Genomic DNA, 19,071 nt, shown 5'->3' on the forward strand with positions numbered 1-19,071 from the left:
GAGGAAGCAGAAGAAAGGATCAGCAAGCTTGAAGACATGGCCTACAAAAGTAAACAAACAAAAGAACAGATGAAGAAAAGAATGGAAAAAATTGAACAGGGCATCAGGGAACTAAATGACAGAAGAGACATCAAACATGTGTCATGGGTGTCCCAGAAGAAGAGAAGAAAAAAAGGGCAGAAAGAATATTTGAAGAAAAAATGGTTGAAAATTTCCCAACCCTATTGAAGGACATAGATATCCCTGTCTAAGAAGCACAATATACTACCATCCAAATAAATCCAAATAGACCAACTCCAAGACAAATACTAATCAGAATGTCAAATGTGAGAGACAAAGAGAATTCTGAGAGCAGCAAGAGAAAAATAATGCATAACATATAAGGGATACCCAATAAGATTAAGTGCCAATTTCTCATCAGAAACCATGGAGGTAAGAAGGCAGTGCTATGATATATTTAAGACAGTGCAGGAGAAAAACTGTCAGTCAAGGATTTTATACCCTGCAAGATTATCTTTTAATAATGAGGGTGATATGAGAATATTTAAGATAAATGGAAACAAAAAGTTTATAAAAAATAAAGACCAGCTTTGCAAGAAATACTTTAGGGAGTGTTACAACCCGAAAAGGAAAGCTAGGAGAGGCCTGGAAGAGAGTCTAGATATGACAACTCTATCAGTAACAGTAACTAAAAATGTCAAATATAAAATGACAGACAAAATGTAAAGATCAAAATGGATGAAATAAGAACTGCCTTTACAGTAATAACATTGAATGCTAATGGATTAAATTCCCTAATCAAAAGACACAGACTGACAGAATGGATAAGAAAATAAAAGCCATCTATATGTTGTCTGCAAGAGACTCACCTTAGACTCAAGGATATCAATAAATTGAAAGTGAAAGTTTGGAAAAAGATATTCCACACATGTGGTAACCAAAAAAAAGCTGGGGTAGCCATACTTCTATCAGATGATACAGACTTTAAAAGCAAAACTGTTATTAGAGACAAGGAAGGGCATTACATATTAATAAAGGGGATGATTCACCAGGAGGAAATAACAATCATAAATATATATGCACCTAACCAGGATGCCCCAAGATTTATGAGGCACACACTGGCAAAACTGAAGGGAGAAATAGACATCTCTACAATAATAGTTGCAGACTTCAGTATACCACACTCGGCATTGGATAGAACATCTGGGCAGAAGATCAATAAAGAAGCAGAGAGCTTAAATAATATGATAAATAGACTAAACCAATAGGCATATACAGAACATTGCACCCAAAAACAGAAGGATGTTCATTCTTTTCAAGTGCTCATGGATCTTTCTTCAGGATAGACCACATATTGGGACACAAAGCAGACCTGAATAAATTCAACAAAATTGAAATTATACAAAGCACTTTGCCTGATCATAATGGAGTAAAGTTGGAAATCAATAAGCGATGAATAAAGGGAAAATTCACATATATATGGAGATTAAACAACACACTCTTAAATAATCAGAGGATCAAAGAAGAAATTTCAAGAGAAATCAATAAATATTGCAAGACAAATGACAATGCGAATACAACATATCAGAGCCTATGGGATGCTGCAAAGGCAGTGTTGAGAGGGAAATGTATAGCCCTCAATGCTTACATTAAAAAAGAAGAAAGAACTAAAATCAATGACCTAACTACACAGCTGGAGGAACTGGAAAAAGAACAGCAAGCTTATTCTAATGCAAGTAGAAGGAAAGAAATAACAAAGACCAGAGCAGAAATAAATGAAATTGAGAACAACAACAACAACAACAAAAACAATAGAGAAAATTAACAAAAACAAAAGTTGGTTTTTTAAGAAGATTAACAAAATTGACAAACTCTTAGCTAGGCTGACTAAGAAAAAAAGAGAGAAGATGCAAATAAATGAAATAAAAAATGAAAAAGGGAACCTTACTACTGATCCTACAGAAACAAGGGAGATCTAAGAGGATACTATGAACAACTTTATGCTAAAATACTAGACAATGTAGATGAAATGGAAAAATTCCTAGGAATGTACAAACAACCTACACTGACAGTAGAAGAAATGGAAGACCTCAACAAACAAATCACAAGTAAAGAAATTGAAATGGTCATCAAACAGCTCCCCAAAGTTAAAAAACCCAGGACCAGGTGGTTTCACAGGTGAGTTCTACCAAGCATTCAAAGAAGATTTAGCACCAATTTTACTCAAACTCTTCCAAAAAAATTCAACAAGAAGGAATGCTACCAAACACATTCTATAAAGCCAATACCACCCTAATACCAAAGCCAGATAAAGATATTACAAAAAAAAAAAAAATCACAGACCCATTTTTCTAAAGAATATAGAGTAAAAAATCCTCAATAAAATGCATGCTAATAGAATTCAAGAACACATTAAAAGAATTATCCATCATGATCAAGTGGGTTTTATACCAGGCATGCAGGGCTGGTTCAACACAAGAAAATCAATCAGCATAATATACCACATTACTAAATCATAGAAGAAAAATCACATGATCTCATCAATTGATGTAGAAAAGGTATTTGACAAAATACAGCATGCTTTCTTGATAAAAATACTCCCCAAAAAATAGGAATTGAAGGAAATTTTCTCAACATGATAAAGGCCATATATGAAAAAAACACAGCTAGCATTGTACTCAATGGTGAAAAACTACAAACTTTCCCTCAAGATCAGGACAAGACAAGGATGTCCACTGTCACCCCCAGCAACCAGGCAAGAAAAAGAAAAAAAAGGCATCCAAATTGGAAAGAAAGAATTAAAACTGTCACTATTTGCAGATGATATGATTTTATATCTAGAAAATCCCAAAAATCTACAACAAAGTTGCTAGAGCTAATAAATTATTTCAATAGAATGTCAGGATACAGATTAATTTGCAAAAATCAGTGGTGTTTCTATACACTAATAGTTCAAAATCTGAGGAGGAAGTCAGGGAAAAAATTCCATTTGCAATAGCAACCAAAAGAATCAAATATTTAGGAATAAATTTAACCAAGAATGCAAAGTACTTATATTCAGAAAACTATAATGCATTGCTAAAAGAAATTTAAAAAGACCTAAATAATTGGAAGAACATTCCATGCTCATGGGTTGTAAGACTAAATATCATTAAAATGTTAATTCTACCCAAATTGATATATAAATTCAATGCAATCCCAACAAAAATTCCACCAGCATTTTTTAAACAAATGGAAAACACAATTACCAAATTTATCTGGAAGGGTAAAAAGTCCCAAATAGCCAGAAACATCTTAAAAGGGAAAAGAGAAGTTGGAGGACTCTCACTTCCAGACTTTAAATCATATTACCTAGCTACAGTGGTAAAAACAGCATGGTACTAACATAAAGATAGACACATAGACCAATGGAACTGAATTGATGGTTCAGAAACAGACCCTCACATCTACGGCCAAGTGATTTTTGACAAGTCTGTCAAGCCCTCCCAGTTTGGGCGCCATTTGATATTCATCAAATGGTGTTGGGAGAACTGGATATCTATAGCCAAAAGAAAGAAGACTGCTACCTCACAACTTATAAAAAAATTAACTCAAAGTGGATCAAAGAACTAAATATAAAAGCAAGTCCCATAAAGCTCCTAGAAGAAAATGTAGGGAAACATCTTCAACACTTGGTAGTAGATGGTGGATTCTTACACCTTCCACTGAAAGCATGAGCAACAAAAGAAAACATGGATAAGTGGGACCTCCTCAAACTTAAACACTTCTGTGAGTCAAAGGACTTCATCAAGAAGGTTAAAAGGCAGTCCACTCAATGGGAGAAAATATTTAGAAACCACTTATCCAATAAGGGTTTGATTTCCTTCTATATAAAGAGATCATACAACTCAACAATAAAAGAGCAAGTTATCCAATTAAAAAATGAGCAAAAGATTTAAATAGACATTTCTACAAAGAGGAAATACAAATGGCCAAAAATCACATGAAAAGATGTTCCATATCACTAGTTATTAAGGAAATGCAAATTAAAACAACAATGAGATATCATCTAACACCACATAGAATGGTCATTATTAAAAAAAAACAGCCAACACTAAGTGCTGGAGAGTATATGGAGAAAGAGAAACACTCCTTCACTGTTGGTGGGAATGTAAAATGGTGCAGCCTTGGTGCTGCAAAACACCAGGTGAATATAGAACTGCCATATGATCCAGCAATTCCTCTACTAGGAATATATCCAGAAGAACTAAAAACTATGACATGAACAGACATCTGCACACCAATGTTCATAGTGGTGTTGGTGTTGTTCACAATTGCCAAAAGATGGAAACAACCCAAGTGTTCATCCACCAATGAATGGATAAACAAAATGTGGTATATATGTATGATGGAATACTAGGCTGCAGTAAGAAGAAATGAAGTTGGAACATATGTGATAACATGGATGAGTCCTGAAGCCATATACTAAGCGAAGTAAACCAGACACAAAATGACAAATATTGCATGGTCTCATTAATATAACTAAATACAAATAATAAACACATGGAATTAGAGGCTAGAGTATAGGTTATAAGGAGATAAGAGGAGAGTTGAGAAGAACTATGGATGCATAATGTACATACAAGTTTTAATTAACTTGACTGTAAAAGTGTGGAGATGGATAGAGTTGATAGTAATACATTATAGTGAGTAACAAATGGTTTAGAAATAGGATTGTGACTGAAAAATGTAGTCTGGGGAAGTAAATGTCAATAGAATAAAGCTAAAGAATAACCTAGGGACTGAATAACACAGTGAGCCCAGAGGCGGTTGAGAATTGTAGTTAAGGGTACAAATGTGAGAGTCCTCTGTGAGCTAGAGCAGATGTACATCACTATTACAGGGTGATGGGAATATGGAGAAACATGGGAAAACTACAACTGGTATGACCTATAGACTATGGTTAACAGCAATACTGTAATATTCTTGCATTAATGCCAAGTTATACTGTGTTGACAATGGAGGTGTATGGAAAAAGTGTGCCACACATATGTTATGGACCATGATTGGTGGTAATGGTCTGATGATAGTATCTCATAATCTGTAACAAATATTCAACCATGGTATGGAATTGTATGGGAAATCTACACATCTGTATGATTGTTTTGCAAGTTCACAATATCTGTAACAAAATACATTAAAAAATTAGTATTAGTTGGGGAAAAAATACACCAAATGTAAGATAAGGACTATAGTTGGTATTAATATTTGGACGATGCTCTTGCATGGTTTGTAACAAATGTTTCACACCACTGCAAAGAGTTGCTGGAGGGGTGATGTATGAGACCCCTGTGTGATGTTATGTATATTTATTTTATGCTTGCAATCTTTACTATACACTTATTGTTTATGTGTGTTCATGTATGAATGATATACTTCAATTTAAAAAAAAGAAAAAAATCCCTCAAAAAATATATAAGATGTTCCCAATACCCCACACCCCACCCCACCCCATTCCTTCCACATCAACAACCTCTTTCATCATTGTAGCACATTCATTGTATTTGGTGAATACATTTTGAAGCAATGCAACACCATATGGATATAGTTTACATTGTAGTTTAAACTCGCCCCCAGTCTATTCAGTGGGTGATGACAGGATATATATTGTCCTGCATTTGTCCCTGTAATATCATTCAGGACAACTCCAAGTCCTGAAAATGCCCCCACATCACACCTCTTGTTCCCTCTCCCACCCCTCAGCAACTCCTGTGGGCACTGTCTCCACATCAATGATACAATTTCTTCCATTGCTAGTGTCACAATAGTTCTATAGTAGAATACCAGTACATTCACTCTAATGCATATTTTATTCCTCCATTCTGTGGACTGTGGCATGGTGATGTCCACTCCACCTCTAAATCAAGAGTGGGGCTTAGATCCCACATGCCTGATGAATGTGAATATCCTGCTTGCAGTTGTTGACACTCTTGGTTCCCTGGTGTGGTGGTTGACAAACTTCACCTCTCTGTTAGCTGACCTAGGTAGGTCCAACAAACCAGAGAGTAGGTGTTGCAGCTCTGCTGAGGCTCAGGGCCCAGCTGGCACATGGACAGTCCAAAGATTCAAGTCTCCTGATTATACACCAACCCCAGCACCCACCACAGATTCAGTAAAAGTGATAGAAGAAGCATGTGTAGAAAAGTCACATCTGAGTCCAATTTCATCACACTCAGGAGCACAAATTCCAAAGTAGGGCCCAATGGCAAGGCACTGAACTCCAGAGCCATTTGCCATGACTGTAGAACCTGGGTGTTTCCATGGCCCTCAGGAGAACCAGTACCTGGTGTTGTAGCTACTTTGGCTGTCTCTGGAATCTGGTTGAGATGTGCATAAACAAGACCCCTCTGAGGACCACCTGACTGATTTTGAAGTCTCTTAGCCATATAAACTCATTTGTCTTTACTATTTTCCCCTTTTATTCAATGTCTTTTTCTAGTTGCATCACCCATTGGTGATTGGTAGTAGTCCCTCAATGCCAGGGAGGCTCATCTCTGGGAGTCATGTCCCACACTGGGAGGAAGGTAAAATGCATTTACATGCTGAGTTTGGCTTAGAGAGTGGCCACATCTGAACAACAAGGAGGCTCTCAGGAGGTAACTCTTAGGCACCCTGCAGCTCTAGGCCTAGTTGGAATTTCAAGCACACAGGCTCATAAACATTGTCATCAGTATCAAGGGCCCATCATTAGACCATCTTTCTTCACTGGTCTTTGCCCTTGCATTTGGAGGATTGTTGCTGTTCAGTTGGATAATGTGACAGAGCTCCTCTGGCTAGGAACTCAACACTCCCTCAGTTGTAACTCTACCTACTATGAAAATACCCAACAAATATCTGAACATTTTTATGTACCCTATATATATGCTCTGGAGAACTCCCTCCCAATGATGTGTCCCCCATCAATGATATCCCAAACCAATGCTCTTCCCCTGCCATAGTTGAACCCCACTGTGAACCAAAATTTCTTCAAAAAGGAAGCCTAATATATAGTCAAATTCATTTAGTAGGAAAATGAAATTTTAATGATAGGTTTATATGTCAGAAATAGTTACATACTCTAGCAGTTTAATATGGTTATTAATTCCAAAAATAGATATTAGATTATGTTTATAATCTCATCTGTACCTGGGTCTGATTGAGTTATGTTTAGGGCTTTAATTGGACCATGTCATAAGGGCATTGAGTCCCTACCCCTTGGTGGGTGGGTATTCACAGATAAAAGGCATGGCAAAGGACAAAGCTGTAGGTTTCTGATGTTGGAGTTTTGATGTTGGAGTTTGATGCTAAAGTCTTAAGCTGGAGCCCTGGGGAAAAAGACAGAGCCATTCACCTGATAGTCTATGCTGACTTTGTGGAGAGAGACAAAGCCTAGAGAGTCTAGTAGTCTACAGCTGACCTTCAGGAGGAAACAGAAGAGCTGAGCCCAGAGGAACCCAGAAAGCCTGAACCCTCACAGATGTCAGCAGCCATCTTTCTCCAACATGTGGAAATAGACTTGGTGAAGGAAGTAACTTATGCTTTATGGCCTGATAACTATAAGCTCTTACCCCAAATAAATACCCTTTATAATGTCCAGCAGATTTCTGGTGTTTTGCATCAGCATCCCTTTGGCTGACTAATACACTTACTAATTTAGATAAACTAACATAAAGTAAAGAATAAATTGGATATTAAAAAACAAAAAATATCATAAAACTTTATTTTTTGACATTTTGCCTTTCATCACTGTAACAGGTCTTTCCATGTTTGTACTGAGGCAAGGTAATCTCTTCCACTCCTTCCTCAGTGTCTACATCCTTCTGTTTTTAATTTTAAATCTTATCTTCAAAAAAGTTCTAGATCACAGTAAAGTCACATATACAACATAGAGGACTCCCATATACCCAACATCAAACCTTTTTTCCCATTCCTCAGCAATGATCTTTTTCATGAGGATGTAATATTTGCTACAACTTATGTAAAGATATTGAAACATAGCTACTATTCATGGTTCTGTTTTGGTTTGCATTGTGGTTTATATTTTAGACTGTACAATTTTCTAAATTTTTAGTTACATTATGGTTTACATTATGGTTTACATTTTAGACTATACACTTTTATAAATTTTTGTTGAAATTTAACATGGCCTATATCCATCATTGTATGATCATGTGGAACAATTCCATTGTCTCCCAGTTACCCCCTCTTCCATCTATTCTATTTCTCTCTCCCCCTCCCCTTAGGGCCCAAAGTGACAACCAAGCTTCACTACTTGAAGGACAAGATTAATAGATATTTGCATCAATGCTAAGAGCTTGACACACTAGACTGTCCTCCCCCTTTGGGAGCCACCCATGCTCTCAAGAGACACCCTGCCCTCTCTTTGAGAACATCAGACTTCCCCAGGATAGTGGATCCTTAAAGGAAATAATAATAGGACTGAGATGGATTACTGATGTTTAACATATTTAGAAGTTTTAATTAGCTTTACTGTAAAAATGTGGAAATGTATAGAGTGGATGGTAACACATAGTGAGTGACAGCTAGTTTACAAATTGGGATGAGACTGAAAATGATAGTCTAGGTATGTAAATGCCAATTGACAGAATGCTAGAGAATAACCTAAGAACTGGAATAGTACAGTAAACAAAGAGGTGGATGAGAATGGTGGTTGAAGGTACAGATGCAACAGTGTTCTTTGTTAGCTAGAGCAAATGTACATCACCATTGCAGGGTGGTGGGAATATGGAGAAGCATGGGAAAAATACAACTTGAGTGACCTATGGACTGTGGTTAGCAGTAATGATATAATATTCTTGCATCTATGCCAAACACATACTGTGTTGATAAAGGGTCAGTATGAAAACTGTGTGTCAAATGTACACTATGGATATGGTAACAATCAGATGATATTATCTTATCTGTAACAAATGTTCCTCCACAGTGTGGTGTGTTGATAGAGGGGTGCTGTTTGGGAATTCTGCAATTGAGCATGATTGTTTTATAATGTACAACTTCTGTCATAAAAATTTGTTTAAAAAATAATAATAGCTTAGATTGGGTAAAAAATACACCAATTATAAGATAAGGACTATGATTAGTAGTAAGATTTTGACAATATTCTTTCTTAATTTGTAACAAACATCTCATGGCAATGCAAGATATTGGTAGAAGGTTGATGTATGGGACCCCTGTATGATGTTATGCATGTTTGCTTTGTAAGTTCACATTTTTTACTATACACTTATTGCTTATGTATGTTCATATATAAATGATATAAAGATAATAATAATAGGGTGGGTTGGGGAAAATACTTTGTTTAGTAGTGGTATTTTGATAATTCTCTTTGATCATTGGTTAGAAATGTTTGACAACAATGTAAGGTATTAGCGGTAGAATGAGGTACAGGAGTCCTGTGTAATGTTATATGTGTTTGTTTTGTGGATTCACAACTATTACAATACACTTATTGTTTGTGTATATTTATGTATGAGTGATATAATTCAATTAATTTAAAAAAAACCTATCAGTGACATGTATATGTTGTTCCATTTGCAAGCATGTTTCACAAGTGGACTGAATTTGTGTATGGCCCAAAGGCACATATTTGATTAATTTCAGTTCTTATTATTATGTCCACTCTCCCATTCCTCAGTGATCTTTCCAGCATCTATCATGACTGCCCAGTGCTAAGACACAGCTCAGAAAACAACAAAAAAACAAGTACCTCTTATATAGGATATACTTTGTGTCAACCACTATTATTATTACCTAACTACCACCATATGAATTTGGTATTATTTTTCATTTTATAGATGGCATAGTGAAGCACAAAGAGATTAACTTTCTCAAAGTCATTGTATCTCTTTGGGGCTTGATTCTCTCTTGGCTCAGCTACTCTCCTCCTCTGTGTACTTCCTTACCAGGCTTCAGCATAAAACTCTAGCATCAAAATCTCCAACTATGTACTTTGCTATGCCTTTTATCTGTCACCCTACTGACGTGGCCTAATCAAGCCCTAATCATAATTTAATCATGCCCAGGTACAGACCAGACCAGTTTACAAACATAACCCAATATTTTTGGAACTCATAGCTATATCAAACTGCTATAGTCATATAGCTTATAGTTGATAGAACTGGGAAAATCAAAACAGCTTGACTCTAAAGACCATATTTTTTTGAACATCCATACACCCTGTCCCTGGGCCATTTAGTTCAGCTACTGATCCAGCAATTATCAGTTTTGCTTATGGTATTTATTTATTTTTAAAGATTCATTTTATTTATTTAATCCTCCCCCACTTCCCCACTGCTTGCTGGCTGTCTACTCTCTGTGTCCATTTGCTGTGTGTTCCTCTGTGTCTGCTTGTCTCTCTTTTGTTGCATCATCTTGCTGCACCAGCTCTCCACGGGTGTGGGCTGTCAGCTCTCCACGGGTGCGGCCCAGCTTGCCTTCACAAGGAGGCCCTGGGACGCAAACCCGGGGCCTCCTGTAGGGTAGATGGGAGCCCAATCTGTTGAGCCACATCTGCTTCCCTATGGTATTCATTTTCATTAAGCGATTTTTTTCTTTCCAACCCCAAATCCATTTTCTCCAGAAAGGTTTTCCTCAGAGTCAAATAAATGTATGAAGCATCAATTGCAATTTTGTAATTCTCTTTTTGGAATATGCCCTACCTGAAATTAATATGACTTCTTTTCTTTCATATGAAAAGTATATCCTGTTATAAATTGGTGCAAACATTTATTTAAAATAATACTGTTCTTAGATACAACTAGTGCAATGCAAATTCATCTGACTTAATGCTTTGTGTGGTTGTAGTTTCCCAATATTTATCTTTCTGCTTAAAAAGATAATCAGAAGGAATTTTCTAAAAGAATAATAAAACTTTCATAATCTTGCTGACAAGAAATTGATTAAGAGATTAAGATGACAAGGTAACATGGCATATGGTTTTAATCCATGTCAATGTTGTATATCAGCTTTGAATTTCTTTCCTGAGGCACAGGCCAAGAAGATACATAGAATATTCATCTTTCCATTAAGTCTCAACAATATAAGCCTTTAAAATAATTCCTTAGGAAGTCATTTTTTGTGTAATTTGTTCCTTAGGGCACCGTGATAGTTTAACATTTCTTAAATAGCCAAAGATGACACTTCACTGCATAACCACCACTCATTTTTTTTCTTTCTATGTCACCATCCTCACTTATAAATTATGACTAAGGCTAAAATCACAGAAAATTCTGTCCATAATTCTTGCTTTATATTTTAAGTTTTTCATCCTTCATGCTTCCTTCACTCTTTGTGCACTTGACGTACCCAAGTAAGGTTTCCAAGAAACTTTCAGAGCTAATATTATCCACTTTTAGCTATTCCTTAAGTTCTATTTATCTATTGTTTTTTCAGTTTATGAAAATGGGGGATGACATGTAAACAAATAAACCAGTCAACATCTGAACCTGCTCTGTCTTACACTCAATATGTTCTCTTAAGAGACTTCATGACTTTTCTAAATTCCTCTTCTAGAAAAGATTATGATAATGTCTCCACCTTACAGGACTATGAGTATATATTTTTTACATTCACCTTTTGTTCTATTAGTCGCCCAATAAATGCTTGCAAAATGAAGAAACGCACACAGCTAGTTTAATTAATGAGAAATAAGTTATCTAGATTTCCTTTTTCATTCTACAAAGGAACAATTTAATTAACATTGAAGAAGAGAAAGATGTATTTGTGAAGCCCTTGGAGGAGGATTTTTTACTTTTTTTTGTAGTAACATGCATATAACTCAAAATTTCCCAGTTTATTTTCAAGTATAAAATTTAGTGGTATTAATTACATTCACATTCATAATATTTTGCTGCTATGGCCAATATTTATTTTCCAAACTTTTTCATCATCTCAAACAGAAACTCTGCACCAGTTAAGCAATAACCCCATCACTTTACCCCCCAGAACTTATTTAACTGTACTCTTCTTCTAAATGATACTTAAAGCCATTTTCATTTTATTTCATTCTTTACCTACAAATATCTCTATTCCTTTCTTTCTTCTTTTTGCCATTTTTTTCCTTCTCCCTCAACTAAGAATCCATAGAGTGACTTTACTGCGGTAATGATGTTAGGATTGAGTGGAAAATTTTTCTTAATATGTGGTCTGAATTATTAAGGGAATCTGATTTTCAAATAAATATTTTCAAATATCTCCAACTCTTATAAGAATCTGTTTCCTGTATAAATCAGAACAATTTCTAAAATGCAAAGGCCTTAAGCTTTCAAATTAACTCAGCTAGTGGATATGTTTAGGATATCAGGGATGTACTAAAGAGCTCTGGTAACATTCAATATTATTACTCATTTTGAAAAGTACTGGCTTTGTTTTCTTTCTCTAATAAAGTAAATAATCTTAAGTCATAATGAGGAGGTGATGAAAACATATTCTAAAAATGGATGTTCCTGAAGATCTTTCCCCCAACATCCTAAAATTTGTGTTGGAAATTGAAACAATTATTCATACTATGATAGGAAACAATGTGAAACAGGTACTTTCTGTACTCTTGAAATGAATAAGCATTTGGAACTCTTGTTCCTCTTTAATCTAGAAATTTACCAAAACAATCCTGGAGCTGAACTATCATAGAGATAAAAATCTGAAATTATTTCTACCTTAATCCTTTGGTTGGTTAGAATCTTAGTTTTCCTGGCTTGCTGTAACAAATTCTCACAGACTATTTGGCTGACATAACAGGAATTTATTTTCTTTGTCTTGGAGGCTAAAAGTCCAAAAACAAGGTGTTGGCAAGGCAATGCTTTCTCTAAAATCTGTAGCATTCTGGTGGTGGCTTCCTGGCAATCTATAACTCAGTCTCTCAAAGCCATCTCTCTTCTTCTGTCTCCTTACAACTACTGTATCCAAATATCCTCTGCTTAAAAGGACTCCTGTCATACTGCATTATGGTCCACCCTAATTCACTTTGGCCCCCATTAACAGGAACTTTGAAGGTCCTAATTACAAATGACTTCATAACCACAGAACTGGGGTTAGGAATTGAACATGACTTTGTGGACGATATGATTCAATCCATAACAGATTATTATTCCTTAATAAACTGTCTTAGGTCTTAGCCTAGTTAACTGACCATTTAATGCTAATTTTGATTTTGTCAAATATAGAAATGTTATATTTCTGAGATAAACAAGCCACATAGCTCCTCTAAACTAAAGTACTCCAAGACAGTGTTTCAGGAAAGAACTCTTCTCATGTTTGCATGATTTCTTCTGAGATTTTTTGGTCGTATGCAAAACCTAAATAAGATTGTGAAAATTACTCATATAAGTGCAAACATTTCCTTGACTCCTAGTAGGTTCATAGTTTATACTCCCTTCCTTCTTTCTTTCTTCCCTTCCTGCCTTAACTTTCTTTAACTGCCTTTTCACTTCCTTTCTTCAGCTGCAACATAAAATTTTCAGTGAAAATTTGGATTTTTTTTGAAGGAAATAGGAGCATTTCAGTTCCAGGAACTGCTACTTTCTAGCTGTCAAAACTTGAGCACACTATCATATTCAAGCCTCAATGATCTAACCTATAAAATGGAGATAATGTATACATAATAAAATTATTAAGATAAAATTAGAAAGTAAATATATGAAGTACTTGACATATATCATGTACTTAATGAATGTGTCATTATTTTTATTTTTTTATTTTTATTTATTTTGTTTATTCATTTAAAAAAATATTACATTAAAAAAATATGAAGTCCCATTCAACCCCACCGCCCCCTTCCCCACTTCCCCCCCAGCAACACTCTCTTCCATCATCATGACACATCCATTGCATTTGGTAAGTACATCTCCGGGCATCGCTGCACCTCATGGTCAATGGTCCACATCATAGCCCATACGCTCCCACGTTCCATCCAGTGGGCCCTGGGGGGATCTACAATGTCCCGTAATTGTCCGTGAAGCACCACCCAGGACAACTCCAAGTCCCAAAAACGCCTCCACATCTCATCTCTTCCTCCCATTCCCTGCACCCAGCAGCCACCATGGCCACTTTTCCCACACCAATGCCACATTTTCTCTGTGGACATTGGATTGGTTGTGTCCATTGCACTTCTATGTCAAGAGGGGGCTTAGATTCCACATGGATACTGGATGCAATCCTCCTGCTTTCAGTTGTAGGCACTCTAGGCTCCATGGTGTGGTGGTTGACATTCTTCAACTCCATGTTAGCTGAGTGGGGTAAGTCCAATAAATCAGAGTGTAGGAGTTGAAGTCTGTTGAGGTTCAGGGCATGGCTATCACATTGTCAGTCCAGAGATTCAAATCCCCTAGATAGATCTTAAACCCCAGCACCAACTACAATTCCAGTAAAGTAGCATGAAAATCTTGTGAAAAGAGATCCCATCTGAGTCCAGTTCCATCACGCAGAAACACCAGCTCCAAAGAAGGGCCAACTGACATGGCAGTGAACCCCATCTGCCATGACCATAGAACCCGTGGGTCTCTTTAGCCCTCAAAAGAACCAATACCTGGGGTTGTATCTACTTTATCTGTCTCTGAGACTCTGCTCAGGTGTGCATAAGGGCAATCCTTCTGACAACCTCCAGACTCTTTTTTAGAGACTCATAGCCATATAAACTCATTTCTCCTTTCCATTTCCCCCTTACATTAGGTCAAACAGCATTTTAAAGTCATGTTATTATATGTAGACAGGGATATTCTGCTGGTCTGCATTGGACCTTTAATTCAAGGTAATTTTCTATTTGCATCATCAGCTGGTATTTGGTAGTGATCCCTCGGTGCCAGGGAGGCTCATCCCCGGGTGTCATGTCCCATGCTGGGGGGAATGCACTGTATCTACATGCTGAGTTTGGCTTTGAGATTGGCCACATTTGAGTAACATGAAGGCTGTCAGGAGGAAACTCCCAGGCACAGTGCTGCTCTAGGCCTTGTTCTTATTTCAGGCATATAGGCTCACAAGCATAGTCATTAGTATCAGGGGCTCACTGTTGGACCCTCATTCCCTCCTGGTTCTTACCGTTGCACCTGGGGGACTGCTGCTGCTCCCCTAGGGACCATGACAGACCACCCCCAGCCAGGAACCCAGTACCCCCCCAGCTGTTGTTTTTAATTGTTTCCACTATGAGTATATCCTTACATTACTATGCACCCTGGACATATGCCCTGTATAACTCCCTGTCAACCATATATCACCTGTCCATAACATCCCATACCAGTATTCCTCCACTGCCATTGTTGAACCACTCTGTGATCCAAAACTTCCTGAAAAGTGAAGCCCAATGTAATGTCAGGTTCCCTTACTAGTAAAATGGAATATAGCAATGAGTTTAAAGGTTAGATCTAGAATATATATTGATTTGTAAAAATTCTACATCCTATCTTTTTCTTTTCTTTTTTCCTAATTATTGAGCTTCTCTTCACAAGAGTCTTAGATCACAGTAATTCATATATACAATATACAGTACTCCCACACATCCACCATAAAACCTTTTCCCTTCCACAGTGATAATCTTATAACTTATTCATATCATATTTACTTAAACTGATGTACAGACTCTAAGACAATACCTTTCAAACAAAGTGACATCTGTGCTTACATTGTGGTCCATACTATAGGATATACAGTTTTCTAAATTTTTAGTTATCCTATGTTTTACATTATGGTTTACATTATTAGTCTGTCATCCCCTATATGTTTTTGGTGTAATATTACATGTTTTATATCCATCCTTGTGTACTCTCGCGAAACTCCTCTCTTACCCCCACATTTACCTTGGTTCCATCCATTCAACATCCATTTTCCCCTCCCCTTGGGGCCCACAGCGACAGCCAATCTCCATTTCCCGAGGAGCCACATCCAGAGATACTTGCAACAGTGTCCAGGGCCTGACTTGCTCAACTGCTCTAATGCCCTGGGAGCCACCCTTTCTCTCGAGAGATACAGTTCCCTCTATTTGATGGAATTAGTCCTCCCCAAGATGTGGGTCAACCCCAACTCTCACTACTTGGGTCTCTACCCAATGGTACAACCCACCCTGGCAAAATGAGCATTCAGACATTCCCCAGGAGTCTGTCCCATATCAGACCATCCCCTCTGAGCATCCTAAACAGGTAACCCTCCTAATCATATTTTGAAACGATTTTCTCAGCATTTTACTCTCAACCAACACCTGACACTCTCCTATGTTCATATGTTGCCCCTCCCTCCCCCCAATTTTTTGGGCAATATTACCCATCCGCCAATCCCCAGCCCCTCTCAAACTCGCAAAGCCCCACCCAAAGGCAACCCCATGCCCCCATTTTATCTCTTCTTTGTGCTCATACTTACTGCCAGCTCATCATAGATTCCACCCCTGCAGACGTCGGCTCACATCCTTCCTCCACCCCCCGATTTCCTGTAAGCCTATTTTCCAGTCTCTAGCTCTCTGAGGCAGCTTGCTTATTTCATATCATTGAGGTCATGTAGTATTTGTCCTTCAATGCCTGGGTTGCTTCACTCAACTTAAGGTTCTCAAGATTCATCCATGTTATCACGTGTGTTTGTAGTGTATTTGTTCTTACAGCCGAGTAATATTCCATTGTATATATATACCACATTTTATTGATCCACTCATCTGTTGATGGGCATTTGGGTTGATTCCAACTTTTGGCGATAGTGAACAATGCTGCTATGAACATTGGTGTGCATATATCGGTTTGTGTCCTTGTTTTCAATTCTGCTGGGTATATACCCAGCAGTGGTATTGCTGGGTCATATGGCAAATCTATGGTTAGGTTTTTGAGAAACCGCCAAACTGTCCTCCAGAGTGGTTGGATCCTTCTGCATTCCCACCAGCAGTGGATGAGTGTTCCCCTTTCTTCACATCCTCTCCAGCATTTGTATTCTTCTGTTTTTTTCATAGCTGCCAATCTTATGGGAGTAAGATGGTATCATTATTTTTAAATACTATTTTTATTCAGTGTAAGAGTATGCTGCCTTATTTCTTTTTTTTCCCTGCCTTAAATATGGCACATAAGGCACTTGCTAGGTTTTGTGATGATACAAGAAACCTCTTTTTTTCTAAAGTAACTCACAACGTATTAGAGAAGATAAGACAACAAAGAAAGACAAGGATGGATCAAGCCAATTAAAAAGTGGCTAGTTCTTTGAAAGAATTTTGGAAATATATCTATTGGAGACAAAAGACTATGGGAGCTATACATAGTTTAGGAGAAAGATATGCTGGCTCTAGTTAAGGACCATCTTCATAACTGTACTCTTCCCTAATCAGTAATAACTAACATTTTCTGAACACTTGCTCAATTTAATACTCAAATTAACAGTTATGTGGAGCTGTTTCATGGGCAAACTGGTAATGGTACCTTTCTGGAATTTCTTGAGTTTCAAGATATTCTCTACATACTCCTCAACCATTTGATGATAAATTTGTTTCGTAGGCAGATAAATTGGATGAGCTGTGGTTGACTCCAGTTGAGTCCAATTCAATAATGTTGATCCCTTGCATTGCATAAGTACAGGGTATTATATTGCTCTCTGGGGCAATCTTTAACTACTGAGGAGTAGAAGGCAGTGAATAAATGTCCCAGCTTCCCAATTGTGAAATGTGCCCCACTAAGTTTATCATAAGATCCCAAGTAAGACTGAGCTTAAAGAAGTAACCACTCATAACACATTTTATTGCCATTTTTTCTCTATCACTTTCTCTTACAGATCACTTGTGCTTCTTTGTGCCCATCACTCAGTAAAATACTTGCACCCAAGTCCTTGTCTTAGGCCCTGATTTTGTGGAAATTCTCTTTCATGTATAATTACTAATAATTCATTCTTTAACTAACAAAAGTATTCCAGTGTGGAAGATAAATTTTTGATAAATCTGCCAAAGAGAGATCTAAATGTTGTCCTTGGAAGAAGGAAGAATATGAACAGTATAAAATGGGAGATGGGTATATGGAGTTTTGGATCATTTTATAGCTGCAGTAATAGGAACCATGTTTAACTGGCATATGTCTTAGTTTGTAGAACCAATAGTCATAAGACTTGAATCAACACCTTTTTGACCACTTTGGTGCCATCTTAAAAGTTAATGGTGACAAACATTCAGTTCAAAAGACTTCACTATTTCAGGAAAAAGAAAACAAAACAAAAACCTATAATATCCTAAGAGGGTGAGCTCCCATGGAGCTTGAGATTTAGGTTCAGAATAAAACAAAATGGTGCCTGGAATCACTCCACAGAAGCCAGAGAAACCAAAGAAACTGAGGTCATCTTATATTGAATAAAGAATTATTGCTACTTAAGAACATAAACTGGGAATAATCACTACCCATTGTTGCTGCCTCCCTTCACCCCTCCTCCTAGCCTTTGTTATCTCCCTTTTCCAGCCGTTGCTATCCTTCACTGCCTACCTCATAGCTGCCTGCACAGCTCCGCCTATCCACTACCACCCCGTAGTTAATCCGCCCCCGTTCCTACCCCTCCCTTGACCCGACCTTATATAATCAAGTGTATTTCCGCAATAAAGTGGACTAGCTCACTCTCACAGGCTGTCTCCGTGGTTTTTACCGCGCGTCCCCCACACCTGGAGAACCTAGGCCTACGCGCTGGCCTAGGGGCTCACCGCCGAGCCGTGGAAGCCCGCCCGGTCCTCGTGGGTTGCTAACTCAAAGTAGGAAGCTCAAAATAGCAAACCCACAGCTGGGGGCTCGTCCGGGATCCTTTCCTTCCACCGCCCTCCGGCCCCTCTCTGCTGCTGCTGCTGCTGTCTACAGGCGACCATTTCAGCTCTCCAGGTAGGGACCCCATCGCCGTCTTTTCTTCTCCCACTATGGGCGCCTCTCTCTCCTCACACCATACCCCTCAGGTTCGGCTTTTAGCCGCCCTGCTTGATACCAATGGAGTCTGCATTTCCCTGAAACAGCTCCAAAAATACTGGGACCTGCTACTCCCTTTTAATCCGTGGCTCACCACCTGCCAGCTCTGGAGCCCGGACACATACTCTCAACTCATAGATCGAGTCAC

This window comes from Dasypus novemcinctus, chromosome 6 (genome assembly GCF_030445035.2).
Source record: "Dasypus novemcinctus isolate mDasNov1 chromosome 6, mDasNov1.1.hap2, whole genome shotgun sequence".
NCBI classification, from domain to species: Eukaryota; Metazoa; Chordata; class Mammalia; order Cingulata; family Dasypodidae; genus Dasypus; species Dasypus novemcinctus.